Source organism: Eubalaena glacialis, chromosome 12 (genome assembly GCF_028564815.1).
Source record: "Eubalaena glacialis isolate mEubGla1 chromosome 12, mEubGla1.1.hap2.+ XY, whole genome shotgun sequence".
Taxonomy (NCBI): domain Eukaryota; kingdom Metazoa; phylum Chordata; class Mammalia; order Artiodactyla; family Balaenidae; genus Eubalaena; species Eubalaena glacialis.
This window is the reverse complement of record NC_083727.1, coordinates 104,738,984-104,766,775: the sequence shown is the minus strand read 5'-3', so window position 1 is coordinate 104,766,775 and position 27,792 is coordinate 104,738,984. Positions and strand designations below refer to the sequence as shown.

The window sequence follows — 27,792 nt, the reverse complement described above, 5'->3', positions numbered from 1 at the left end:
GGTCTGTGGTTGGTCGAATGTGCCAATGGAAAGGAACTGCGGATGCAGAGGGCCAGCTATGAGTTACACACAGATTAACCTCCACGTTGTTCAAGGGTCAGCTGTATTCAACTTCTCAATTGTTCAGAAATTAATCATTTTACAGATAATTCTCCCATCCAGCTACTTTTTCACTGCCTGTTTTAATATCTGTATCCAAAGAGGAGAAGAAAACAACACATAAAAATTTGGTTTAGTCATTTGGCCATTAGTTGGCATCTCAGGTGAAAGGCTTTGATTGTATGGAAGTTTGAAGTTGTGGTTCCAACTTAAGAACTTTTTTATAGGTATATGCAGTCTATATAGGGGCTCCAAGAAATGGGTAGGCAGGGGCCCAGGAACTTTACAGATGAGGAACAACAAAGGGGCTACAGAAAGGGAAAGTGAGGATTCTATCTCTACACCATTTTTTTCCTGTCTACTTTCAGACGTTACACTACGTGAACGGTCTTGTCTATCATATGCCATGTTCATGTCTAGGTAAATTATAGCCTTTATTATCTTCTAAGGTAACGTTTTATTAAATGATTATAAAAAGATAATCACCTTGATGATAAAAAATTGGGAAATACAGAAAAATGTAAAGAGAGTGAAAATCACTGGGAGTCACCAGGATTGACATTTTAGAGTAATTCTTGTTAGTGTCTCTCATTCTATATATGTATATATACGCACACACACAGAAATATATTTTGGTGTAAAGTTGGCCTCGTTGGAGATGCTGGGACTCAATTACTGGCTGTATTCTGCCTTTTCCTCTGTTTCGTCACTGGCATGAAGACAGTCAGCCTTCCCGGAGACTGTCAAAGGAGGGCTTTATAAACCGGGGTCCTGTTATCAGGTGGGAATAGAGGGGAGGGAGGCTGCGAGCCGCTCCAGATGTCCAAGGGTTGCTGCAGATGGAATTAGGAGGCAGGCAGACCCGCATCAAGATGGGCAGGCACTTGCTAGATAGAAATTGTCCTGATCCGCACGCACCGTCCAGAGATTCAAAAGCATGCAGCGTTGGTGCCCTCAGGTCCCAAGGCACGTAGGCCTTCTTTCTTTCCTTCTATAACGCCTTCGTCCTCAGTGGGCAGAGATAATCCAGGGTTGAGTGCCACTCGTTATATTTAGGGAATCCAGTCTCAAAGGTGGTGATTACTGCTCTGGCTATTTTCAATCTCTCTCCTTAAAACAGATTTCTGAGAACTGCCTCAACAATTTGGGTGTGAAAAGGATGTTGCCCTAACCTTCCTTTCTGCCCCGTGGGGCGTTCTGTGGTTTGGGGAAATAAGCAGGTATCCTTAGATTCATACAGGTCTCTAGTCTGAATTCTCCATCCTCTGTCTCTTCTCGTATTGGACTCTGCTGTTTGGCCACGTTCTAGAGAATACACGGAGGGGCCAGGAAAGAGCCTGGAGGTTTCCCAGAGGGTCAGCGAGCCCAGGAGTCTTCTCGCTGCTACACTGCTTCCTTCAAGAGGCTGCTCCCCTGTCCCAGATTCCCCGCCACATGCGCTGCTCCTCAGAAATTTCTATCCCTTCCAAGGAGCTGGGCTTGTAGGCAAAGCGGGACAGACAGTTCCCAGGCCTTCCATGGCCTTTACTCTGAGGGGCTACCACTTGGTGGGGAGCCTGGTAGGGCTGGGGCGCCCTGGCTTCGGCCTTATTGAGAGAAGTAGGAACGAGGCGTAGCCCAGAAAGTCAATCATCCTGTCTCTTGTTTTGTTTGCTTGTTTTTAATAAGGTAACTTTTTTCCCCTGACCTTGAAGGGAAAATACATCCTCATGACAGAAAAATCTGGTATGTTTTTCATTAGGAAAGCAATACTTATTTGCACTTTGAGCCTAAAAGTATAGAATCTTCAAATCAAACAGGTTCAGTCCTTCACAGCCTGGTGGCGAGAGCAGGCCTGGCAGGGCCTGGGGAGCCTCTGTGATTGGAGGGCACTCACTGTCTCTGTGTCTCAGACTCAGTAACTCTGAAGTGGGTGAGGGGAGGCCTGGAGGACAGATGGTTTTGGCTGATTCTGCAATGCCGGGATTATGGATGGTTCTGGTTCTTGTATGTCAGCGTCCATAGGAAACTTGTTCAACATTCAGATTTCTGAGTGAGAGCCCCAGAGATTCTGCTTCAGTAACTCCGGAGGAGAGCCCAGGGATCTGCATTATAACAAACACCCCTAAAAAAATAAATTAATTTTTGGAAAGCAAAAAACAAACAAACAAACACACACCCAAAGCGTTTCTGAAAAAGGTTTTTGAGAACCAAGGTAAGAAACACTTCAATGAAAATGGAATATATTCCCACCAAAGTGAGAAATGTAAAGGAAGAAAATCTTTCAGTTATGATGAACACCTAGTCATTAGCTCAAGTAGCTTCTTTTCCTCTTTTCTTCACTTTTTCTTATTAATCTGCACATTACACAGTCCCTAACAAATGGAGTAAACTGAATTGTCGTCATGCAGTTTGTATTTTTTCTTTTGCTGTTTTTCTTTTTTTTTTTCTTCTACCATGATTTTTCCCTTTCGCACTCAAATGCTTGGTAGAATCCGGGGGTCATTTATCTCTGTAACTCATCTTTGTGCCATTCAGCATGAACTTAGCATCCTCTCTCCCTCAGGGCCGTGCAGCCCTTGTAACCTCTCCTTCTCATAGCAAGGCTGGTGTCCTAGGACAGTCACTCACCCTGATGTAAGACACTCAAGCTCTAGTCTCAGATCTGCCACCACCTGGGTTTTGTGACCCCGCCTAGCCAGGTAACCTCTGTGGGTCCCAGTTTCTTTGTGCAATGAGGGGGTTGGGTTAAAATCTAAAGTTCCTTTGAAAGTAGATGCACACAGAGTCATTTTTTCTGTTCCCTGCTGTTCCTAATTTATTCACCCAGACTGAATAATATAAAGCTATTCCTTAAGGGGACCAAGTCCTTATTTCTTTTGAACATCTCAAAAGTGTTTAACTGAAGGAAAGCATAGATAAAGCCACATATTGTAGGGTTTTTGTTTTTGTTTTTGTTTTGCTCTCCAAGAGAATGGGGTCTCTGTCACAGGATCTTCCTACCAGCCACAAAGAAAGGTCAGGAATGATGGGGTTAGGGTGCTGTCTGGCCCTCGGCTCTTCCCGCCTGAGAGACCCGGCTCACCCTTTCCTACGGAGGCAGGCGAGGGGAAAACACTGTCAGGTAGGTTGTGTGCCAGAGAAAAGCAAGAGGAGAAACCTGGAATGTTCTCTGCACAGCCTTTGATTTCTCTGCCTCTCTCTTCTCCTCTGCCCTCCCTCGGGCTTCTTCTGCTTTCGGTTTCAACTTCTGTTTCTGACCCTGATCCAGGTCCACATTGAAACATTTGTGGCTTAGGAATTTTCCAGTGGTTTCGCGTTTGCATGTATTTTACTTGTAAGTATGGTTACTCCAAGAAAGGTTTCTAAAATGTGAGACGCTCCCCCTTGCCCAGAGCTATTAACAAAGGGACTTGATTCTTTCCCACACTGAGCATGGCTGTGTTTAGCCAAGTGGCTCCCTGGTCCTGCTTCCTTGAAGAGGCAACTAAAGCTACATGTCTGCTTTTAGAAACAAAGTTGCATCAAGATTGAAATGACTGCACTGGCTTCTTCCGTGGAGGAAGCCACCGTGTGTTTGAAGGAGCTTTTCTGGCTCGAAGCGGAAAGGGCAGCCTGGGAGGGATGCCAGCCTTCAAGGGAATGGTGGATTGGAAGGGACACCATCCTGAGCCTCCGCTGAGAACGTCTCGTGAGCCCACCCAGGAACCACTGACTGCTCAGCAGAGAGAAGATTTAGAACAGAGAAGGTGTGGAGGACCAGGCCAGGGCAGCTGTGAGGAACAAGAATGGAGTTACTTTATTATCCCTTCGGTCCTCACTCTCGTAGACCTGACATACGACGTAGCGTGGAAAAGCCCTGGCATGGAGGTGGGAGACGGATCTGGGTTCCGGTCTTGGCTGCTGTACCTGCAACAGGTACATCTGGGCACAAATCACTTGCCTGCCGAGACCCCAGGTTTCTCATCCCTCCGGCTCGGGAATCCACTGATGTTAAGTGTCAGGAGTTGAAGGATTCACAGAAGTGTGAGAGCTTGTGGATTAAGTTAGTCTAAAGAGGAAAGGCTAGCGTCCAGCCTAAGGCTGGCATCCGCCTTAGAAATCAGCACGTTGCTTCCTTCTAGGTTACAAGTTGGGAATGAAGGTCCCAGAGTAGTGATGACGTTGGGACAGCAGGGAGAGTATTTCTGTAGCTCAGCCCGGGCTTCACGCAGTGAGCATCTGCAGTTAGCTTGCAATAATTTAAGGTGGTTTGATAAATCTGTAGCCTACAAGAGGGTGTCTGGTATGTTGTCCGAAGCTGTAATAACAGAACAGACTAAAATGAAGTCAACAATTAGCCAAGTAATGTTTAAGTACCGGTGCCTTTTTTTGTCTCTTTAGAGCTGATTGATGTTCTTTATAAACAACTACATTTACTTCTAGTCCCAATGTTTCTGACTCTGTTTCTGTTGGTCTTATTGTTTCCTTCTCATTTACCTTCAGCTTGAAAACCATTTGTAAAGGCCATAAACATTTCAGATATTGTCCATTTGAACCATCAGCTGCTTTTCAGCACTAAGTCCCCCAAATACACTAATAATTTTAACAGAAATCAGAGCGCTGCAAACAGAAGACGTGGCTCTTGGTATTTTTATTTTAAATAGGGGAGTTAAATCTACTTACTTTATTGTGATTAATAATACAGTTGGGTGTACGTGTGTGTTTTTCCATTGTCACACTTGATCTTTTCTTCTTTTTTCCTTTTTTTTTTTTTTAAACATTGCTTTTTTTAATTTAATTTAATTTTATTTTATTTATTTATTTATTTAGTTAGTTAGTTATGGCTGTGTTGGATCTTCGTTTCTGTGCGAGGGCTTCCTCTAGTTGTGGCAAGCGGGGGCCACTCTTCATCACGGTGCGCGGGCCTCTCACTATTGTGGCCTCTCTTGTTGCGGAGCACAGGCTCCAGACGCGCAGGCTCAGTAATTGTGGCTCACGGGCCCATTTGCTCTGCGGCATGTGGGATCTTCCCGGACCAGGGCTCGAACCCGTGTCCCCTGCATTGGCAGGCAGATTCTCAACCACTGCGCCACCAGGGAAGCCCTTTCCTTATTTCTTATTCCTTGTTGTCTTGATAGGTTTTTCATCCCTTTCTAAAAAATTTCCTCTGCTGGCTTGGAAGCAATAGCTTGCAGGTTTCTTCTTTTAGTGGTTGCTCTTAGAATTTTTAAATATATAAAGTGTTGTAGTAAAAACAAAATTGTTCAATATCTTTACCTTTTTCAAACAGGCAAGTACCTTACCATATTTTAACTACCTGTTAAGCACATTCCTTCCCTATACCCCACATCTGCCACATTGTTATCGTCTACTGTCTTTGTTTCACTTAAAAACAAATAAATTAGTGATTGATTTTAAATATTTTAATATTCATTGCATATATACATATCAGTGTCATACTTTTTGTTTTCTTTCCCGACATTCCATATCCTTTCGTATTCCTTTCACAGACTTTCTGTCTGAAATGTCTTCATTTTTTTCTTGAATGATGGCTCAGCTAGGTATAGAATTCTGTACACCTTTTCAGTTTGAAGATCTATCACTCATTGCCTTCTGCCCTCTCATTCTGTTGATAAGACAGCTATTATAGCATTATTTGCTATTGCTCTGCAGATGGAATCCATCTCTTTTCTCCTACTGGCCTGTAAGATTCTATCTTTATGCTTGATGTACTCTAGCTTTACAGTGATGTGTAGGTGTGGATTTTTAAAAATGTATTCTACTTAGTATTCTGAGACTACTCCACCTGAGGACTCCTGTCTTTAACTTAGTTCTGGAAAATCACTAGCTATCATATATGAAATCTCCATTATCTCCCCCGCCCCCATTTCCTCTGTTGAACTCCTATTAGACTTATATTGGAGTCTTTCAGTCTATTCTGCTTATCTCTTAAATGTTCTTTTGTGTGTGTATGCGCGCGTGTGCGCATTTGGGATAAATTCCTCACTACTAGATAGTCCAGTTCACTCATTCTGGTGTTTATCCCAACTATTGAGTTTTAGTTCAATGGATATTTTTTTCATTTCCAAGGCATCAAGTTTTTTAAATTGAGGTGTAATTGAATATAATGTTATGTTAGTTTCAGGTGTACAGTGTAGTGATTCAGTATTTGTATATATTGCGAAATGATCACCACAATAAGTCTAGTTAACATCTATCACCATACACAGTTACAAATTTTTTTTCTTGTGACAAAGACTTTTAAGATCCACTGTCTTAGCAATTTTCAAGTATATAATACAGTATTATGAACTGTAGTCACCATGCTGTCCCTTACATCCTCAGGACATTTTATAACTGGAAATTTGTGCCTTGTGACCCCTTCACCCATTTTGCCCCCCATGCCCCTCCCACTCCCTGCCTCTGGCAATTATCAATCTGTTCTCTTTAGATGATACCAAGTTTTAAAAATCTTTCTGAGACTATTAAATATACCCGCTTTTAAGTCTTTTTCATTTGTTCTGTTCTTTTAATTTTGTCTGGAGTCGCCTAATCTTCTAGTTGTTCATTTTGTGGCCTAATTCAGGGTTCCGTTTCTTCGTGTGTTTTAGAATGTTGGTTTGCAAGCTCACTTTGTTTAAGTTCTCACCTTGTGTAAGTTTCTCCTCTTTGTGCTCCCCGGGCTTGCCCCACCTTCCTGGTAGTTTTGTAGCTACTTCAACCTGCCTCGTCCAGAACTGAGTCCAGAATGGGGTGGGGGGGGGTTCTGTGCTGCTCCTGGGCTTCCTGCAGATTTACCCCCTGAACCAGCAGGCAGCCTGGCCTCTCGCCATTGCTGTAGCTGTGGAGTCCGTGTGAGTCGTAACCTCCAGCAGGTGTCAGTAGCGACTTTCTTGGGTCTCCTTTCGTGGGTATTACTCCGCCCTGGAGCCTGACTTTGACTTCAACCCCATCAGATCTCTGGCTTCAGCTCTGACTCCCCGCTTTGATCTTCTGGTCCAAGGAGATGCTTAGCTCGTTGAGTGTAGCTATGGTTTGGAATTTTCTCACTTTATATTTTATCCGCCATTGCCATATATTTGAAGAATTCAAGGCAAGGACTTTTAGTGTCGTCTTTGGCTCTCTGTGATTTAACCTTGGTTTTTACATCAATAGAAGGAGAATAACAACTACCCTTCCTATGTGAAAGCACTTTGTAAATCATATAGGCAAGGTGTGGCCATTTTTATAATTAATGTAATTAGTATCACATTTTACCACTACTCTACATCTTTAGAGTCAAATTTTTCTTGGGGTGTGTGAGTGGCATGGTGAAGGAATGAAATATCCCCACATTTTTAGTTTTCTACTAAATGTTGTCAGCTGTTCAGGTCACAAATTACAGAGTGGTTTCTAGAGACAAATGGATTGTGGCTTTGTTTTTACTTTTAGACTTGTGTGAAATGGAAAGGAAATTGTGTTTAATGACAGTAGAACTAGCTCAACCATTCACTGGATTTTTCATTTTTTTCTCAACTTTATTGTTTCTTTTTTAACCCAGTAATGGTGTCCAAAACACAACTTGCTATCTGATATTTAGGTGCTTTAAAAAAATCCATTTAAACTAAACCTGCTCTGGGTATTTTAAGAGTTTATTAAATTTCTTCTTTCAGTTGATTACTTTCATCTCATCATGCAGAGGGCTTGGAGAGTCTCACTGTGAAGATGATGCTTTTCATCAGTTTTGTAAACCATTTTGTTTAGGTCCTTCCCTCCCCGACAAAAAAAACTCAAAACTGTGCATTATCAGGTGTTAAGAACCAGCCAGAGAGGCCCCAGCCTGAGTTTGACCCTGGATACAAAAATTAAAGGTTTCCTCTTCTCCTGCTGCCACAGTCTTGGCAACAGTCAGCTAGAGCCCTGCTTTTCTCCTTTAACTGGCCATTTTTTAAATTGAATATCTTGTCTCCCTCTCTTTCGCCATTCTCTGATCACCTGAGGTTAAAAATGCTCCCTGCACGTTTCTACATAGCAGAAAACAATGGCAGCCACGTAGTAATCAATCTCCCAAAGTGAAAACAACATTAAACAACTGCCCAACTGTGAAAATTCTACACAGAACCACACCTTTAGCATTATTCTGGAGACAGAGAGTGCCAGAACTGCAAAGTGACTATGAGTAAATAGAAAAAAATATCAACAGGTTCCAGCACTCAATTCCTTATACTTCTGCCCCATCTCCACTCTGCCACAAGGCTTTTGGTGAGCAAAAGCAGACTTAAAAAAACAGCAGAGAAGGCAGGAGAGGCTAGCAAATGTACCTAAGAGCTATTTGGAATGGCCACTAGAAAGATTAAATTCAGCCTAAAGTTTAAAATGCTAGAAAAATGTCCAAGCAGATCAGAGCACGGAGATTAGGGAAGGGATTTTTAAAGTGCATGTGATTTAAAGGGCCAGATGCAATACAGGACCAGGTGCACCATTTAAAGACATACACGATTTAAAGGGGCAAGCATGATTTTAAAAGGTAGGCATCACTTAATAGAGCAGTCTTCCAGAAGTACAACTTCTGGAAGAGAAAAAAAGAAAATAAGTACTTTTTAGAAATTAGAGGATGAAGGAGAAAAGGGAAATTTAGGGTTCTCTAAGATAAAAGAGAATCACACAGAGGATTGATACCTCTTTTCCACCACTGAAACACTCTGACAGAAAACCCCACTAAAGCTTTGGGACTTTGCTAGGCTGACAGAAAAGGGCACCTGTTAAAATGGGAATTTATAAAGCTTTTCAGTATCATAAAAATGAACAAAAGGAAAGTAAAGTCAGTAGAGAAGCTTTACAGAAAATCAGAAAATGAGGACTTCCCTGGTGGTGCAGTGGTTAAGAATCCACCTGCCAATGCAGGGGACACAGGTTCGAGCCCTGGTTGGGGATGATCCCACATGCTGCGGAGCAACTAAGCACATGTACCACAACTACTGAGCCTGCACTCTAGAGCCCATGAGCCACAACTACTGAGCCTGTGCTCTATGCCACAGCTACTGAAGCCCGCACACCTAGAGCCTGTGCTCTGCAACAAGAGAAGCCACCGCAATGAGAAGCCTGCGCACAGCAACGAAGAGTAGCCCCTGCTCGCCGCAACTAGAGAAAGCCCGCGCGCAGCAACAAAGACCCAACACAGCCAAAAATAAATAAATAAATAAATAAATAAATGTGTTTATTTTAAGAAAAAGAAAATCAGAAAAGGAAAAATCACAAACATCAATTCAGGAAAATTCTCCCCATAATGCAAAAGAAAATTGTAAGTTCACACTCCAAATAGAATTAAGGATTCTCAAACAAGCATTTGAGGATATGAAAAGTCACCCTAAGTCAGAATTGCAAAATGGACAAAACCCAGGATAAATAAAGGATTTAATTGAACTCAGAAAAGAAATGGAAGAAAAAGACAAAATTATTTCAGAAATTAATTAAAAAGTGCCCAAATGAAAGTAATGAAAATTTAATAAGGGGTTTGAAGAAAGATAGGAAAATAACCAAGAAAATGAAAAATGACATAAAGAAGGAAGTTAAAAAGTATCTGAAGGGAGGCAGATTTTTACCTCTACCCTCTTAGGGTTTTTCGGCTGTCCCTGAGGTTTAAAGTAGCATAAAACAGATTATCAGGAGAAAAGCATACAAATTTATATGAATTTTACATGGCACAAGAGCCGTCATAAGGAATGAAGACCCAAAGAAATGGCAAACCTACATGTTTTGATAGTAGCTTGAGCAGAGAGAAGCAATTGTGGAAAAGTAACTGAACTATGTAGAAAAGCTAAAGGAAGATAATTATTTTAACAAGGTCTAACGGTATAGAATTCTTTCAGTCTCGACGATAAGAACATTCCTTGATGATAAAAATGTTACTTTTCTTCTGGTTCAGTGAAGACATCTTTCACGTGGGAATTTCATCTCCTGCTTTTAAGAAAAAGAAGGAAAGTCAGAGTGTTTTTTCTTGCATTTGCTGTTTTTCAAGTGCCTTTACCTCAAAATAATCTTTATGCCAAAGCGGTATATTTTGGGGTTGTATATTCAGCCATCCTTCAGGTCCAAGAGAAAGTGTTGGGAATGAAAGAGGCAGACAGAGTCATTAAAAAATTTTATGGGGGCTTCCCTTGTGGCGCAGTTGTTGAGAATCTGCCTGCCAATGCAGGGGACACGGGTTCGAGCCCTGGTCCGGGAAGATCCCACATGCCGCGGAGCATCTAGGCCCGTGAGCCACAACTACTGAGCCTACGCGTCTGGAGCCTGTGCTCCGCAACAAGAGAGGCCGCGATAGTGAGAGGCCCGCGCACCGCGATGAACAGTGGCCCCCGCTTGCCGCAACTAGAGAAAGCCCTCGCACAGAAACGAAGACCCAACACAGCCAAAAATAAATAAATAAATTAATTAATTTAAAAAAAAATTTATGGTACAGAGCTAATATATAAAACTATAATTAAAATTTTTTTTCCAGAAATAGAAAAACCTGAATCCACACACCTGTGAAAACTTCCCACAAATAGAAAAAGACCTGAATCTACACATTGAGAAGGTTCACTGGGCACCTGGGCAAGTTAACCTAGAGCGATCAACTTTGGTACACATCATACTAAAACAGATTTTAGAAAGATTTTCTAAAATCTTGACCCAAAGGTCAAATAACTTACAAAGGCAAAAGAATTAGACTAGCATCAGACTTAAAAATCTACAAATTAAAAAAAAAAACCCGCCACCACCACCAAAAACTACAGGGACTTCCACGGCAGTCCAGTGGTTAAGACTCGGTACACCCAATGCAGGGGGCGTGGGTTTGATCTCTGGTCAGGGAACTAGGATCCTACATGTTGCAGCCAAAAAAAATGGAAACAAAACAAAACAACAACGACAACAACAAAACCACTACAAATCAAAGGAACAGTGGAGCAGCATTTAAAAACTAAAACCAAAGGAACACCTCAGTAAAGTGTGAATAAAGCATTTTATATCTAACCAAGCTGTCCTTCAGATGTTAAGGCAATGCTGAAACAGTTTTGACCATACAAAATTAATCCTGCACTTAACCCCTCTTGAAGAATGTGCTAGAGAAAGGTTAGCAAACCATGGACTGCCACCTGTTTTTGTAAATAAAGTTCTGTTGGAACACAGCCACGGACATTTGTTTACATATTATCTGTGGCTGCTTTTGTGCTATATTGGCAGGGTTGGAGTACACTGGGGACCATATGACCCACAAAGCCTCAAGTCTCTACTATTTGGTCTTTTATAGAAAAAGTATGTTGACCCCTATTCTAGAGGATTCCCTGGTAATGGCTGAGAAAAATTCAGCATAGGACTGGCCCTGATCATGACCTTTAAAAATATAAAGATGCACGTATTAGACGAGAACAATGATGAGAATGATGGTAGAAGACTAATGCACAAATGTTACATACTGTGCAAAGTAGAAATAATGTAACTAAAAGGCGGGAGGAGAGGGAGAGGGAAAAATGAAAACAGAAAAAACTCATTGTTGTATAGGCAGTAAGTGGGTGATAGAGAATACTCCTACCAAAAGCAAAACCTGATAATCCAGATGGTGACTAGTTAAATAAAGGATGTTTAAAAAGAATAATTACAGGGCTTCCCTGGTGATGCAGTGGTTAAGAATCCGCCTGCCAATGCAGGGGACACGGGTTTGAGCCCTGGTCGGGGAAGATCCCACATGCTGCGGAGCAACTAAGCCCATGTGCCACAAATACTGAGCCTGTGCTCTAGAGCCCGCAAGCCGCAACTACTGAGCCTGCAAGCCACAACTACCGAAGTCCATGCGCCTGGAGCCCGTGCTCCACAACAAGAGAAGCCACCGCAATGAGAAGCCTGCACACCGTAACAAAGAGTAGCCCCCGCTCGCTGCAACTAGAGAAAGCCTGCGCGCAGCAGCAAAGACCCAACGCAGCCAAAAATAAATAAATTAAATAAATAAAAATTTAAAAAAAGAATAATTACAAAGGTAGACACTAGAACAAAAATAAGAAACTTTCCTAAATGTCAGTATACACTTCTTGTGGGGAAAGAAACACAGGGAAATTTTTTAAAATTTATGGTTATAAAATATTATGATAGATTTATGACTAAACACATCAGGTATAACAATAAATGTGAATAGGCTTAATTTACCTATTAGAAGAAAAAGATTTACAATTTGGTTCACAATATAAAACCCAAATATATGTTCTATATCAGAGACCTAGCTAAAATAGGTATTCTAAAAATGAAGGATGGACGAAAGTGTACTGTATAAATGGAAAGAAAAAGAAGTGGTAGTGATCCTGATATCAGACAACATAGAATGTAAGCCCCAGAGCATTAAATATGAAAAAGGACACGCTTGAATGCTAAAAGTCACAGTTTTCTAACAAAAACAAAAAAGAGGAAGGCCCTTATACCTGGATATTCATAAATTCTCTTATTAAACAACTCCTGAAAGGGACATATATATTGAAAGGGCAGAATTTTTTTAAGTGATGGCATCGTGGTCTTTGTGACGGGCCTCTTTCACTTAACATAATGTTTTGAAGCTTCATGCATGTTGTAGCACGTATCAATGCTTCCTTCCTTTTTATTGCTGAGTAATACTCCATTGTGTGGATATATCACATTTTAATTCATCCATTCATCAGTTTATGGATATTTTGGTTGCTTCTATTTTTTGGCTATTATGAATAATGCTGTTGTGAACAACGGGGTTGCTATTTGGAAAAAGGTGAAATTTGATCCATATCTCACACCACACATAAGAATAAACTCCGAATGGATTAGGCATCTAAGTGCAACAAATGAAAACTGATGAAGTTGAATAAGGTCTGTAGTTTACTTAGTAAATATTGTACACATATTAATTTCCTGGTTTCGGTAGTTGTCCTGCGGTTATGGAACATGTTAATATTAGGGGAAGCTGGTTAGGGGCATATGGGAACACTCTGTACTTTTTTTTGCAACTTTTCTCTGAGTCTAAAATTATTTGAAGATAAAAAAGTTTGAAAATAATGAGTGGCATACCAAAAAATGAAAAAAAGGTATTCTATGCAAAGTGGGAGGCTAGACTAAGGCTTATCTTTTGAACCCTAAGAAAGGGAACATCCTGGTACCATGTAGGGAAGAGAGGTGTTAGAGGGAAGCCAGACTGCATCTGAGGGTTTGGGCCAGGAGGTAGCAGGGATACAATTTAAGAAGTCCTCACATACCAACAAGGGCTTAGTTTGCAAAATACACAAGCAGCTCATACAACTCAATAACAAAAAAACGAACAGCCCAATCAAAAAATGGGCAGAAGATCTAAATAGACATTTCTCCAAAGAAGACATACAGATGGCCAATAAGCATATGAAAAGATGCTCAGCATCAGTAACTATTAGAGAAATGCAAACCAAAACTACTATGAGGTATCACCTCATACCGGTCAGAATGGCCATCATTAAGTAGTCTACAAATAACAAATGCTGGAGAGGGTGTGGAGAAAAGCAAACCCTCATACACTGTTGGTGGGAATGTAAATTGGTGCAGCCACTATGGAGAACAGTATGGAGATTCCTTAAAAAACTAAAAGTGGAACCACCGTATGATCCAGCAACCCCACTCCAGGTCATATATCTGGACAAAACCATAATTCGAAAATATACATGCACCCCAATGTTCATAGCAGCACTATTTACAATAGCCAAGACATGGAAGCAACCTAAATGTCCACTGACAGATGAATGGACAAAGCAGATGTGGTACATATATACAATGGAATACTACTCAGCCATAAAAAAGAATGAAATAATGCCATTTGCAGCAACATGGATGGACCTAGAGATTATCATACTAAGTGAAGTAAGTCAGAGAAAGACAAATATCATATGATATCACTTATATGTGGAATCTAAAATATGATACAAATGAACTTATTTACAAAACAGAAACAGACTCACAGGCATAGAAAACAAACTTATGGTTACCAAAGGGGAGAGGGGAGAGGGAGGGATAAATTAGGAGTTTGGGATTAGCAGATACAAGCTATTATATATAAAATAGATAAACAACAAGGTCCTACTGTATAGCACAGGGAACTATATTCAATATCATGTAATAAACTATAATGGAAAAGAATATGAAAAAGAAAATATATATATATATGCATATATGTATGTAACGCTGAATCACTTTGCTGTGCACCAGAAACTAACACAACATTGTGAATTAACTGTACTTCCATAAAAAATAAAATAAAAAAGAAATCATCACACTGATTATAGTTTACTTTATTACTATAATATGTAAGATAACATATAAGACTTCAGGTTGAGGTGGAAAGTTTTGATATATACACAATAATTAATTGTTTTTTGAGTGTGGGCATCATTTATTTCAAAGCTTTTAAGCTTGTTGATGGTATAAATGCACACTTTGAGGGTTGGAAGGATGGGTAGAAAATACTGAAGAAGTAAGTGTTGGTTATCTTCATCTTAAAGACATCCATGACTTAACATTAGGTTTAATGTATAGATGGTGATGTTGAGGAACTGGAATCTTAAGAAAATCAGAAATCTTCTGTTTTTTATTTATAGAAAGCCCTTATCTAGTCCTTTAATTATAAAAGAAGCTTAGCAAAAATGACATTTTCTCTAAAAGCATGGAAGTGACCCTTTCCCCCAAAAAATCTTAGTTTCATGATGCAACAGACAATTCTAGTAGGGCAGTGTTTATTACATTGGATAGAATTATTAGGGCCCAGGGTATGCAGGACAAACATGGCTATTGAAGAGCCATGCCTAAGAAGTGAGAAAGTTGTTAAGAAAGGATTCATTGGCTTGTGGGCTAAATGGATATCTTACCTTTACCCAAAGAAAGATTTATTTCTTTAACCTCTGATTTTTTTTTAAATTATTTAATTATTTATTTATTTATTTATTTTTGGCTGTGTTGGGTCTTCGTTTCTGTGCGAGGGTTTTCTCTAGTTGCGGCAAGCGGGGGCCACTCTTCATCGCGGTGCGCGGGCCTCTCACTATCGCGGCCTCTCTTGTTGCGGAGCACAGGCTCCAGACGCGCAGGCTCAGCAGTTGTGGCTCACGGGCCCAGTTGCTCCGCGGCATGTGCGATCTTCCCAGACCAGGGCTCGAATCCGTGTCCCCTGCATTGGCAGGCAGACTCTCAACCACTGCGCCATCAGGGAAGCCCTAACCTCTGATTTTTAACATGAACTCAATCAGGAATCATACTTGGCATGGTCTCATTATTTTGGTTGCCGTATCGGTTTTTTAGATTCATGTTTGAAATATTACAGAAGAGGTGATTAAGTACAGTGTTTGTAGTCATATATTTAAAGTTGGAATAGATTTAGTTACTCAAGCCTTTGTTATAATAGTGTTTCCACAAGAAAATCAAATTCATATTACATCACCTAACTTACAGCTTTTTCCCCCCAAGAAGATAATTTACCATATGTACAAAGACTGCTGCTATTTGGATTCCTTTGGATATCTTTATCCAGTATTTTGTGAGAGAGGAAATTGCTTTATGCATGATCTGAAATAATTGAAATAATTGGAAGTATAATGAGAGCCAACATTTAGAAGCTCCCTTGTGCTTCTTTCTGCTCTGCAAAATAAAATTATCACTGAATGCGTTCATGTTTTAAAATTTAAGCAGACTTGGTAAATGAATCTTGTTTTCTAAATGTGCGGAGGTGATTGTATAAGGTGGTTGGTGTCCCTAAAACAGGTGTTAAAAGATCTTTTTAAGCTTCCCCATACATTTGCAAATTTACTATGATGAAGTGGTAATTTGCAGTATAGAGCTGATTACAGAAATCAGGATGTAGTTGAACTGTATTTTTAAAAATTCAGATTATTTCCTGTTCCTCTGCTTTTTATGATACATGTAACATCATTAATAATGTTTTCAGACGTCCATGAGAGATTCGAAGACTTGTTTTGGTTTTTTGTGGTTGATAGCAATTGGCTTAAAAAAGAAAGTCATTCGTATGTGTGGCTCCCAGGATCCAGTTTAGCATCTGACCAAATGTTGCATTCTTATTCACTTTTTACATGGATCCCACTCCATTTCTACATTCAGGTTTACAAGTCACAGTGAAATGGACTGAAAATTCTGAGAAAGGGCTTGGGTAAAGCAAGCTGGGATTTCCTCCTTTAAGCTTCTTAGGGGTCTGGGGAAACAAGTTTTCTGGCTTCTGACCTAGGGAAGTAGGGTCAGTAAGGAAAGAAATTCCTCAAACATTTCAAGGGTGTTCAAAAGATGCTGGGCAGGCAGAAAATATGATAACACTCCAGGGACATTTTTGTTACAGTAGATTGATTTATAAAGACAAAAATATATTCAAATTAAAAGAAAGGTGACTTCGGTGTATTATTCCTTCTTCAAATCATATAGTTTATTTTTTAAAGAAGTAGGCTTTGTTTTCAGACATATCTGTGTCACTTAACCTTATCATTCAAATTTTTGTCGTATGTAATATATGGGACGTCTTGACTTTGGTAGGCTGTGAACACAAAACCTAAGCAAATCAACCTAGATGGGGGAAGAACTCATTTTCCTTATCCCCAGCCTTGTGCTAACTTTTATCATGAGTGTCATCACTAGCTGACCCGTTTCTCTACATGGAAATATGGAAATTACTTTTCTCCTTCATGACGTGGGCACCTGCCAGTTTTTCCTTTCTGATATATTCTCCTTTAGACATCATTCTGGTATTTTTGATATGTTTTCCTCTAGTCATCCTTCTCTTATCTTACCTACTAACCTGAAAGTTATGTCCCTAAATTGGATCTCTGTGGGAAAAAAAAAAAAAAGAGCACACTAGCACTGAGGCAGAGTACCGTGGCCCAACAAGAAGAAACGGGAGTCCTTTAAAAAAAAAATAAGAATTTCTCTCTAATTTTAAAAGAAATATATAGTGCTTGTTGGACATTTTAAAATGAAAAAGTCTAAAAAGGAAAAAAAAAGTTCCTAAATCGTATCCTTCAGCGTTAGCATTTAAGTGTCTTGCCTTCCGGAGTTTTCTCTGCATACACGCAGGGGAGAACTGCGGGGCGGGGCGGGGGGGGGGGGGGGGGCGGGGGGCGGTGATGAAAAGAGAAGGCAGTTGGTTTTACAAAACTAGAATCATACTGTGCATAATGTTAAATCCTGCTTTCTTCATTTATGTCATTAATAGTTTCTTCTATCATTTAATAAGAATAGCTTATATTTATTGAGTATTTACAATGTGGTATCACTCCTGTAGGCACTTTATACATATTAACTCACTGAATCTTTTCAAGAGTCCCTAATATAAGTACTGTCATTGTCTACCTTTGTCACATGAGCAAACTGAATCACAGAGAGATTTTAAAATTTCACAAAGCTTGTAAGTGATAGAGACGGGATTCAAACTCAGATCTCACTCCAGAGTCTGTGACTTTTAACAATTATGCTGTTGACTTCTATCACTTTGAAACATGATTTGTGATGCCTATATGATATTCAATCATGAATAGTGTTGATTTTGCTTTTTTCCCTTAATGTTTTATTTTTGTGAACAGTTTCCCTGGCCATTAATGTGATTTGCAAACATAATATTTAATGACTGCATAATATTCATTTGTATGACTATCTGTATGAAGTCTGAGGCTGTTTCCAGTTTTTAAGATGATAAACAGAGTCCCTATCTGGGCCTGGGCATAAAGCATCTTTGGGACTAGGGTCTCCCTACCACAGCCATAACAAAGGGCCTTGTTTTAGGAATCTGTGCCAAAGGAAAAAAAGTTGCTTCACAGTTTACATGGACAGGAGATAATCGTGATAAACTGATTTCTGAAATATCAAGAGAAATTTGAACATTCTGAACCACCTCCGAAGGCAGGCAAAACACCAACCTTTTATGGCCAGCGTCCTGACGTCTCCACCATCCTGTTATCCTGGGTAAAAAGGCAGATAGAACAAATGACCAGGAAAACCAGAATGAAGGCAGAAAAATCCAGCGTTGCTACTCCAGCAGAGTGCAGGCAGCTTCATGACAGAGAGATCTCATCTGTGGAGGAGTATCCATGGGGTTGCCCAGCAGTGGGAGGGGCATATCTTGGTCTATACAAATGTGAGGAGCTGAAGCAGAAAGACAAAGCTCTTGTCTCTGCTGAGCTACGTGGAAGTGGGGAATCGCAGGCCTGGCAGGAAGGAGGCCTATTTGCTTCTGGGCAGAGCTTGGCCTCCTATTTGATGGAGACACCAGCCTATGAGATGATACCTACCATATTTGCAGAAATAACAGAGAAGAATCTTAAAGTTCTAAGAGTAAAGCTCAGGTCTAGATCACACCTAAGTCTTGGACTGAAGACCCAGAAATTGGATCTTTTTAAAGTGTGGCCAAATGACGTAATGAACATCTGGTCTTCTTGCAGATTCACTACAGGGGCAGCCTCAGTGCAAGTAAAGTGCCACTCGTATTTTTGGGAAGGGGATGTCCTTTGACCCTGGTGGTAATCTTATCAAGGTGTCTGCAAACATCAACTTCCTGAGGGCTGACATGGGAGGAGCTGCCGTGTGCTCAGCCATTGTGACTGCCACAAGCTCAGCTTGCCACTTAATGTAATAGGTCTGGCCCTCTCTGTGGACGTAACCTCAAGCCTAAGCCTTCAAGCCGGGAGGTGTCATCAGAGCCAAGAATGGGGAGACCATACAAGTCAATGACATTAATGCTGAGCCAAGGCTATTAGCTGACATTCTCTGTTATGTGCACATCTTCAATCCAAAGTTCATCAGAAATGTTTCGACCTTGGGGCTTCCCTGGTGGCGCAGTGGTTGAGAATCTGCCTGCCAATGCAGGGGACACGGGTTAGAGCCCTGGTCTGGGAAGATCCCACATGCCGCGGAGCAACTGGGCCCGTGAGCCACAATTGCTGAGCCTGCACGTCTGGAGCCTGTGCTCCGCAACAAGAGAGGCCGCGATAGTGAGAGGCCCGCGCACCGCGATGGAGAGTGGCCCCACACTTGCCGCAACTAGAGAAAGCCCTCGCACAGAAACGAAGACCCAACACAGCCATAAATAAATAAATAAATAAAATTTAAAAAAACAAAAACAAAAACAAAACAAAAAAAACTGTATGATTCAGTGACTTCATATAAAAAAAAAAAAAAAAAAAAGAAAGAAATGTTTCGACCTTAACAGGTGCCATAGACATAGCTTGGGGGTCGGGGCGGGGGGGGGGGACAGGTATCACTTGAATTTTTACCAGTTCATACTGGTGGCATACCAGACTACTTGAGGCCAGCATTGAAATGGAGGACCATGTCTGGGGGATGTCTCTATTTGAACGTTGTATAAGGCAGATTACAGATTGTCAGCTCATTGCTGTTAATATCAGTGGGCAATATAGGTCTGCAGGGTCATGTCCAGCCACAGCACACATTCTCCATGGGCTCATTTAGACATAGCAGGTGATGACCAGTAAAGATGAGATTCCACGTATTAGGAAAAGCATGACCAAGAGGCCAGCAAGGACTCCAGCAGAGTTCTTAGGTTCAGTCAAGACAAGGGTAAGGTTTAATTTAAATACTATGAAATTTCTACATTCTACCTTAAATTGAACAGTTGAACTTCAAAACATTTTTAAATGGATGAAAAATTTTTAAAGGAAACAAGTGATGGCATTTTTTAAAACACGGAATAAAATGAAATATGTGTGCCTTTTTTAAAACTTATGCAAAGATTCAGCAATTTTAAAAATAAAGCTAGTATCCTGCTGGGCAAGGATTTTTTTTAACATATTCTATAAATGGTAATAAATGGTTTACAAGTTGCCTAATCACTTTTTAGATCATATAATTGGATTGAGAGGCAAAATACAGTGTTTTGAATCTGTGATACTAGAGACTGTAAACAAACTAAAGTTACTCAACAGTTTTCAGAAACAATAAATTCAGCTTTTTGTACAAAAAATTAATTATGCTATAGAAACAATTCTTGTCCATAAGCCTTGGCCGAATCTCTAATCATTTCTGAAGTCAAAGGGTTATGAATATTTTTAATATTTTTAGTTTTGATACGTTTTGCCAAATCACTCTCCAGAAAGTTCACATCAATTTACTTTTCCACCAAAATATACTGTTTTATCAATTAGTAGTTGTAAGCTATGCAAGAAAAAGGCTGTACGTTTTTTTGCTTTTATTACTGTATATCTTGTCAAGTACAGTGTCTCAGTGTACAGTTAGAGGCTCAGTAAATGTTTTGAATAAAGAGAGAAATGTGTTTAATGATGGCTGTTTGGGGACTTTTTTTTTTTTTTTAACGTCTTTATTGGAGTATAACTGCCTTACAATGGTGTGTTAGTTTCTTTTAAGTATGTTTTTTCTCCCGTCTGGCTTTTCTTTATATGCTGTTTTTGCATATGCATGTTTCTACTTAAGAAAGAAATTAACCTCTTTTCACTGCTTTACCTACTGTGAATTACCAGGTATGCAGGGAAGGTGTAATTAGCCTACAAAGAACATTACAAAGCTTAATTTATGTTTTTACATTTGACTCCAGGCTTTGGCTGCACACAATTTTTTTCTGCATGTCGTCTGTTAATATGGTGAATTACCTGAAATTTTCAAATGTTAAACTTACTCTTGAGTTACTCTAAGTTTGGTCATGATCTATAGTTTGCTCATCTTTTGTTTAGGATCTGCATTTATATTCAGAGTTGAGACAAGCTTGTACTTTTCTTCGTTTATACTGTCTTTGTGGGGTTTTTGTGTCAAGGTTTTGATAGGCCCATAAAATGACTTGGAGAGAGAGTTTCTTCTTTTTCTGTTTCTGGAAGACTTTATAATAAGATTGAAATTACCTGTTTGGTAAAACTCATTTGTAAAACTGGACCTGGTGTTTTCCAAGTTAGAAAAATGTTTAACTGCTGACTCAGCAGAAGTAAAGGTTTAGGATGATTCAGGCTTTCTATTTCTTCTTTAATCACTTTCAGTAATTTATATTCTCGAGATTTGTCTGTTTCATCTACATTTTCAGAATTTTGGTGAAAGTTGTTCAGAATATACCTTTTATGCCTGCTACAACTATTATTTAGGTTTTTTTTTACATTAATTAATTTATTTATTTTTGGCTGCGTTGGGTCTTTGTTGCTGTGCGTGGGCTTTCTCTAGTTGCGGCGAGTAGGGGCTACTCTTTGTTGTGGTGCACGGGCTTCTCATCGCGGTGGCTCCTCTTGTTGCAGAGCACGGACTCTAGGCACATGGGCTCAGTAGTTGTGGCTCGTGGGCTCTAGAGCGCAGGCTCAGTAGTTGTGGCGCACGGGCTTAGTTGCTCCGCACATGTGGGATCTTCCTGGACCAGGGCTGGAACCCGTGTCCCCTGTATTGGCAGGCGGATTCTTAACCACTGCACCACCAGGGAAGTCCCTATTATTTAGTCTTAATCACTAATCTTTCTTCAGCGATGTCCCATCTCATGTTTTGCCTTATCCATTAAATTTCTGATGTCAATTTTTATATTTTTCATTTCCAGAAATACTGTTTGTTTCTTTTTCGGATCTGCCCGAAGTTATGAAAGTCTCATGTTCCCTAGGCATACTTTTGGTACTTCTTTTATTTCTTTAAACATACTTATTATATATTCTTCCGTAATTAAAATCCCTACAGCTTTGCGGGTCTGGCTCTGCACCTTGTTTCTGCTCAGCTGCTCACGTATTGGGTAACTGTACTGGCAAGCTCGCGCTCTCCTTGGAACTTTATCTGTGGGAGTTCTTTGAGGCCTGGGTGGAAAGTATGTTCCTGCAGAGAGGATTATTTGTGAGGCCCGGTAAACAGGGTGAATTCTGATCCCAAACAGGGTGAATTCTAACGCTCTAGCGTGGACCTGCGATCAGGATTTCTCAGGGGTGCCTTTCCCCCACCCCCCATGCCAGACTCTGCGTCAAGGCCGAGGCAGGCAAGTAGCCTCACCCACACAGTCTGCCTCTAGAACGTGGATATATTTCCCCAGTTTGTTCACTGTGGGGTGGGGCAGGAATCTCCGGGGTCTCTGATCCAACCTTCTATTTTTCAGGGCCCCGGGCTTGTCCTCGGACCCCCAAAATTCCACAGGTTAAAGCTCACACTCTAGTCGAGACCTTCAAGGATAGGCAGAGGCCTCTGGGAAACTCTTTCTTCCGCCCTGGCTTACCAAGAGGTGCAGGATTCTTTTCCCACTGGAGGGTTCAATTATTCTCCTGACAATTCAGCTATGGGCTTTATAAAGATTTAAAAAATATTTATTCAGCACTTTTAGTCTTTTATATTGAGAGGGCTTCTTCTGACATCAAGTCTACCATATTGGAAGAAATGGGAGTTAGATCTTTTGTTTTCCTAAAAGACAAATAAATCTTTTAAAGTTTTAAATCCTATGTAGTAACTTCTTCAGAAGTTACACTCATAGGTCAACCTAATTTTCTAGATCACTGCCAAAAGCAGGGAAATATGTTAAAAGTAGCGGTAGCTACCATTTTGAGTCTTTTAAGAATGCAAAGGACTCCGTGCTAAGTGCTTTACAGGGTTGATCTCCTTTAACCCACCATCACCATTCTATGAGAGAAGTACTGTCATTCACATGGTAAAGAGGACACCTATGCTTAGAGGTTCCCATGACTTGCCTGAGACCACAGAACTAATAGGTAATTCATAATATTGACTTTGGATCATCAGGAAAAGGTTAAATTGTGCCTGATGAAATCTTTTTAGGCTTGGTGCATTGCTGTTTTTAAGGGCAGCAAAATGTGTAATATATCTTAAATTTCCATTTAAATTGTGTTGTTGCAGATCAGCATGCTATTACCGTACTAAAAAGAGAAGCATATCAAAGGAGTACTGAAGGCAATTTACCTTGCCTTCTTTACTACTTTGCCTCCTCGGAGAAAAATTACTCTTAGAATTCCTCCCAAGGATTTTCTGGATATCAAATCCCAAAATGCATTTGTCAGCCTGGATGAGAAGGGAAACTTTGGCGAAGGACTTTAGAGATTAATTGCCAGATGCGGATCCCCTTTGTTCCATAATTCATCCCAAAACACTTCTCTCCCATGACTCCAGCCAACTGTGTGGTATTTGGTTATAGTGTTAATATATAGTAGTTCTGTCTGTGAATATGTTTTTTAAAAATTTATATACTTTTTTTTTTAGCAGTTGAGCCTTAATGTTAGGAATCAGACTTGGAAAATGAGACTTTTCTTAGTAATTTCATATGGTGATGTTTGAAGTACTGTTTTCTCAGATAGTGAATGTTTACAGTGAACTTTTGTGTGTAAGACATTGCTTCCTGTTTGCCATTTTGGGGATAGACGTTGAAACTACAATGTCTGCTTGTTTTTCTCAGGCAAGTTTTCTCTCTCCTAAAGTAATCAGTCGATCGATTCTCTTACAAGTAACCAGTCTTTATCAGTCCAAGAAAATCAAGGAAAAAGATTCCTGGCAAGACACTCTGCCCAAATCCAGAAGAATGGTTTCCCTGGGGTTTTGACTCCCTCTGTGCCAGGCTTGTCATTGAGACCCGTGCTGCTGCCTCTGGGACCTTCGCTAAGGACCTTGACCTTAGAATCATCTGCCCTCCTAGATCCTGACACTTGTACAGCCAGGAACTATATGAAGAGCAGGAGTCGCCACCACTTTGGAACTTAACCCACCCCTCCCCTGACTTGCATCCTAAGAATTCTACTTTGTCCTTGTGGGGCTGCCCACTCCCCTGGCCTCTGGAAGCGCTAGCCTCAAGGGGGAGTAAGGAAGGTCCAGAGTCATGCTCACTAGGGTCCTTTTGCTCTTTCTATGCGTGAGGGAAGGTGAGGAGAGTGAAAACTATCTTATAATTCTTTCATGAATGAATCCATAGCAGCAAAGAAGACAGTGCACTGGTTCAAAGAAGACAGTGCACTGGTTTATACCTCGTTATACCAACCTTATGCTTCCGTGGAACTTCAGCTAAGCTAAACTCGGAATCTGTTCTGGAAAATGCTTTGGTCTTCTTTTGAACTTTTTAATCAAATAAACTCAGGTGTGTTTCTTAATACCTGATACCATCATTTTCTCATTTGTAAAGTGACTTTTAAAAACCTTGTAACCATAGCAGTTCAGTCATGCATATAAGTAGCAGAAAAAGTTTGGATTTGTGAAGGGTTTGTTGTTATCTTAAGGATGCTACAGTAAAAGTCTTTAAGGTATATTAATGTGAGGACTAGACAATCATTACATACTTAGATACCAGTAAAATTTCTGCAGAAATGTCTGAATACTTTATGAGCTTTGCTATATTTCATAATTAAATAAGATATCAAATACTAGGTATTTAACACACTTACAGAATCTCGGAAATGATAGGACTTAGGAGTCGAGATGCATTTTTAAGCATGGGCTTAGAAATCAGACAGGTGTGGTGTGAAAGTTCAACCCCTCCACATCATGCTGACTGTAGGACCCCTCTTAGCCTCTGCCTCTTCATCTATATATTAATAGTATTACATTATGGGTATTGTAATTATAAAGTCAATGAGTATATGAGAAGTACTTGGAAAAAAAAAAAAATGCTGAATAAATGGTTGTTACTTTTATCCCTGTGACTATTCCCTCTATTTCTAATTCTACACATCGACTTCTGTTACTCCTGGAGACGCGGCCCCTTATCTCCCAGCCCAGTGCTCTGTTGTCTGTACCACTCTGGCTCAACAAGCCATGTTATAAACCTGATATTAGGTACTGTAGAGGATCCCAAAGAAGACAATAAGATTAACTCCTGCGTTTTCATCACTTCCTGCTCTGGCTGCTGACACTTAGTATGACAGCTGCTTAAATGTAGTTCCAAGGTTTCCAGTGAGATGATAAATTCCTTGAAAACAGGAACATTACCTTATACTTGTATAATATAATTCACAATGCCCGGAACATTGCTGGGTGTCCGCCCAGCTATTCAATGAGAGAATAGCTTTAAAAATTCTAATTCTAGGGGAGGGGCCATATGGAGTAGCAGAAATGGTTAGACTTGGGGAGAATGGGAGAGAGAGAGTGAACCAGCTGATTGCTAAGTACCCCTCCAACCCCAGGCTCTGCCAACCTTCATCAACACATGAAGTCAGGGGGTAAAACCAGAAGAAGAGAAACACCTCAAATATAAAAATGTCTTCTGGGTGGTCAACTTTCAGTATGATACTTATTTTTGAAGTCATATATTTGTACTCGAATATCGTACAAACTCACACAGGCCCAGACCGTGATCCTGATGTTTATAACTGAATCTTTAAGAGTGATTGCTTGCCAAAATATCCCTGCTAGCTGCTGCTAATGTTGTAACTATTTTTTTGTGATCTCCTATAATCTACTTTTGCCATAGTATAGCTTAAGGTTAATGCAACACAAACAACATTATTTAGACTTGTGTCTTAGGGGCATGAAGTTCTAATTTGGGGTGAAAATGACCAAATATATTGCTTTCTAAACATTATTGCTTTTTACTAGTTCTCATTTTTCCCCATCCATAATTCAAGTTAATGAACATTCTATAAAACTTAAAACTTCTTGTTTGTAAATATATGCCCTCAACTCTTTATTGTCTGAGAAAAATGGAGGGGAGAGCATTTCTCTGGTGATTAAAAAAGAAGAAGGTGGACAATCCCTCGGGGATTCTGATACATCTATAGCAGCACCTAGGCCTTTGGGATGAAGATCAGCCTGTGAGATGCCAGGGAAACAGAAAAAGTAATTTCCATTATCCTCTCAGAATGAGAAAGGATGGACTCAGGCTCTTTTTTTCTAGCCACTTCCAATGCCTGGCCCTTATTTTCTTGCCACCGGCAGGCACTCATGAAGATGTTGAGAAGGCAAGAGGTATCTATCATCTTGATTGTTAAACACGAGAGTAAAAGAACAGCAACAGAGACAGTCAGGAGAAGGGGCGCTCTTGGCAGAATGCTGTAAATTATTATGGACAGGAATAATTTACACATAATTTATGGACACACCTTCGCTGAGGTTTTACAGGCATGCTGTAACAGTGGTTTTCAGTCTCCCGACTCCCAGCGGCAGAAGACTGTCTTTCAGCAAACTGAACAGAACATGAATTTCGAAAGAAGGTAGGAAGTCATGCCACGCTGCTTGACGCCAAGGTGGACGGCGGAGTCTGCTGTGCCAGCCAGCTGCCCCCTACCCCGCACCCCCCAGGTCTGCACCTGCAGAGCGTGGAAACACTGGGCTCACCACTCTCTTCCCTGCCCAGGCCACTCGCCTAACTTTGTTTTGCTCGCTGGCACCTTTGAGAGCGTGTTAAAGCTTTTCACCCTATCCCTAGAAAAATGTCCATCCACTTAAAATTCTGCCTGCAATTTCAGAGCATTCACGGACCACTCCACCACCATCACCGGGCACTTAAAGTACATCCCACCAGTCCAGAGTTATCAAGTCAGACTGCATCTTTTTCATGCTAAATGAAGACAATAGCAACAAAGAAACAGAGACAAAATATCATAACCTCAACCACCTAAACATACTACACCCAAATCATTTGAAATTCTGTTTGGAATGAAACTGTAAGAAACCTAGTCTAGTTGTAGGTCTGCAGCGATGAGCTGGGTTGCCGTCAGCACATCATATAAGACTTCTTTGGGCCTCAGTTTCTTTAGCTCTAAAAGGATGGGATTTGACTGAATGATTTTTGAGATCTCTTCCAGCTCTAGTGTTCTATAATTCTGTGAGCCAAATTGAGGCAAACACATAAAATCGATAGGCCTCTCCGCAAGCAAGCATCAGTTTCTGTTGTTAAGTATGGATTATTAAGTCCCTTTTTTTTTTTTAGTCCAGTTATCTCTGTGTCCTTCTTTTCTTCTTCCGTCATCTCCATCCCCAAACAAAAAGAAAATTGGTTTATTTTCTTCCCTTTCTTTGACTCATTTAAAGTGGTCAGCTACTTCCCTGAGTTAAGCTATCTCTAAATAAGTTTGGGCTAGATAGAGGAAAAGATCATGGTGACAGGGAGGGATCAGTGACTGGGGTGCTGATGTAGAAGGGCATTCATGGAGATAATGAGTAATGGGGGTATGTAGGTGAAGGAAGTAGGTGCCCAACTCAGAGCAGTGGGGCGGGGCTAGGACGAGGGAGACCCTAATTTTCAACCCGTCTCCTCTGCCTCCTTGAAATTAGCCCTGTCATTCTCCTTCTGAGAAAAAATGAGTGCCTTGATTTAGGGCTGTCATGTCTCCCAGGCTGTAAACGCCAGTCATGATAATCATGCTGCCGAAACTGTAATGTATGGAGCATCAACTTTGCAACAGGCACAGTAATAGAAGCCTTGTGGATTTTATCTCATTCAATCCTAAGAACCACTCTTTGGAAACTGGTGCAGCTGGTCCTGTTTTTCACAGGAGGAAACTGAGGCTCAGAGAGGCTAAGTCAAAGCCAGACAAGCAGCAAACCACAGAGCAAGAATCCAAGGCCTGGTTGTTTTTCTCCCACTGTGGTCCAAGCCCTCTGGGCTGCCAGTTATTAACTAGCGAAACAGTCATGGGTTTTACAGAGTGCTGTAAAACCACATCTGCCTTAGTGAATCTGCCTGCAGGCAGGTTTATTATTACTGTGCCGCCTCATTTTCTGCAAGTAAATACAATTTATGAGATAATTTTTGAAGTGAGCGGCTTGCCTAGAATAGAGGATAACCATCGACATGCTTCTCAGGATAAAAAAGATTTCTTTTTTTTCTTTTGCTTTTTTTTA

The 27,792-nt window shown here is 40.5% G+C and overlaps 1 protein-coding gene and 1 pseudogene across 1 annotated transcript in view; both read left to right on the top strand.

Moving 5' to 3' along the window:
• UBE3D (ubiquitin protein ligase E3D) overlaps positions 1 to 27,792 on the top strand; it is a 148,230-nt gene that overhangs the window by 100,385 nt on the left and 20,053 nt on the right. The gene's annotated exons all lie outside the window — the stretch shown is intronic.
• Positions 4,237 to 26,315, top strand: LOC133102642 (cytosol aminopeptidase-like; annotated as a pseudogene).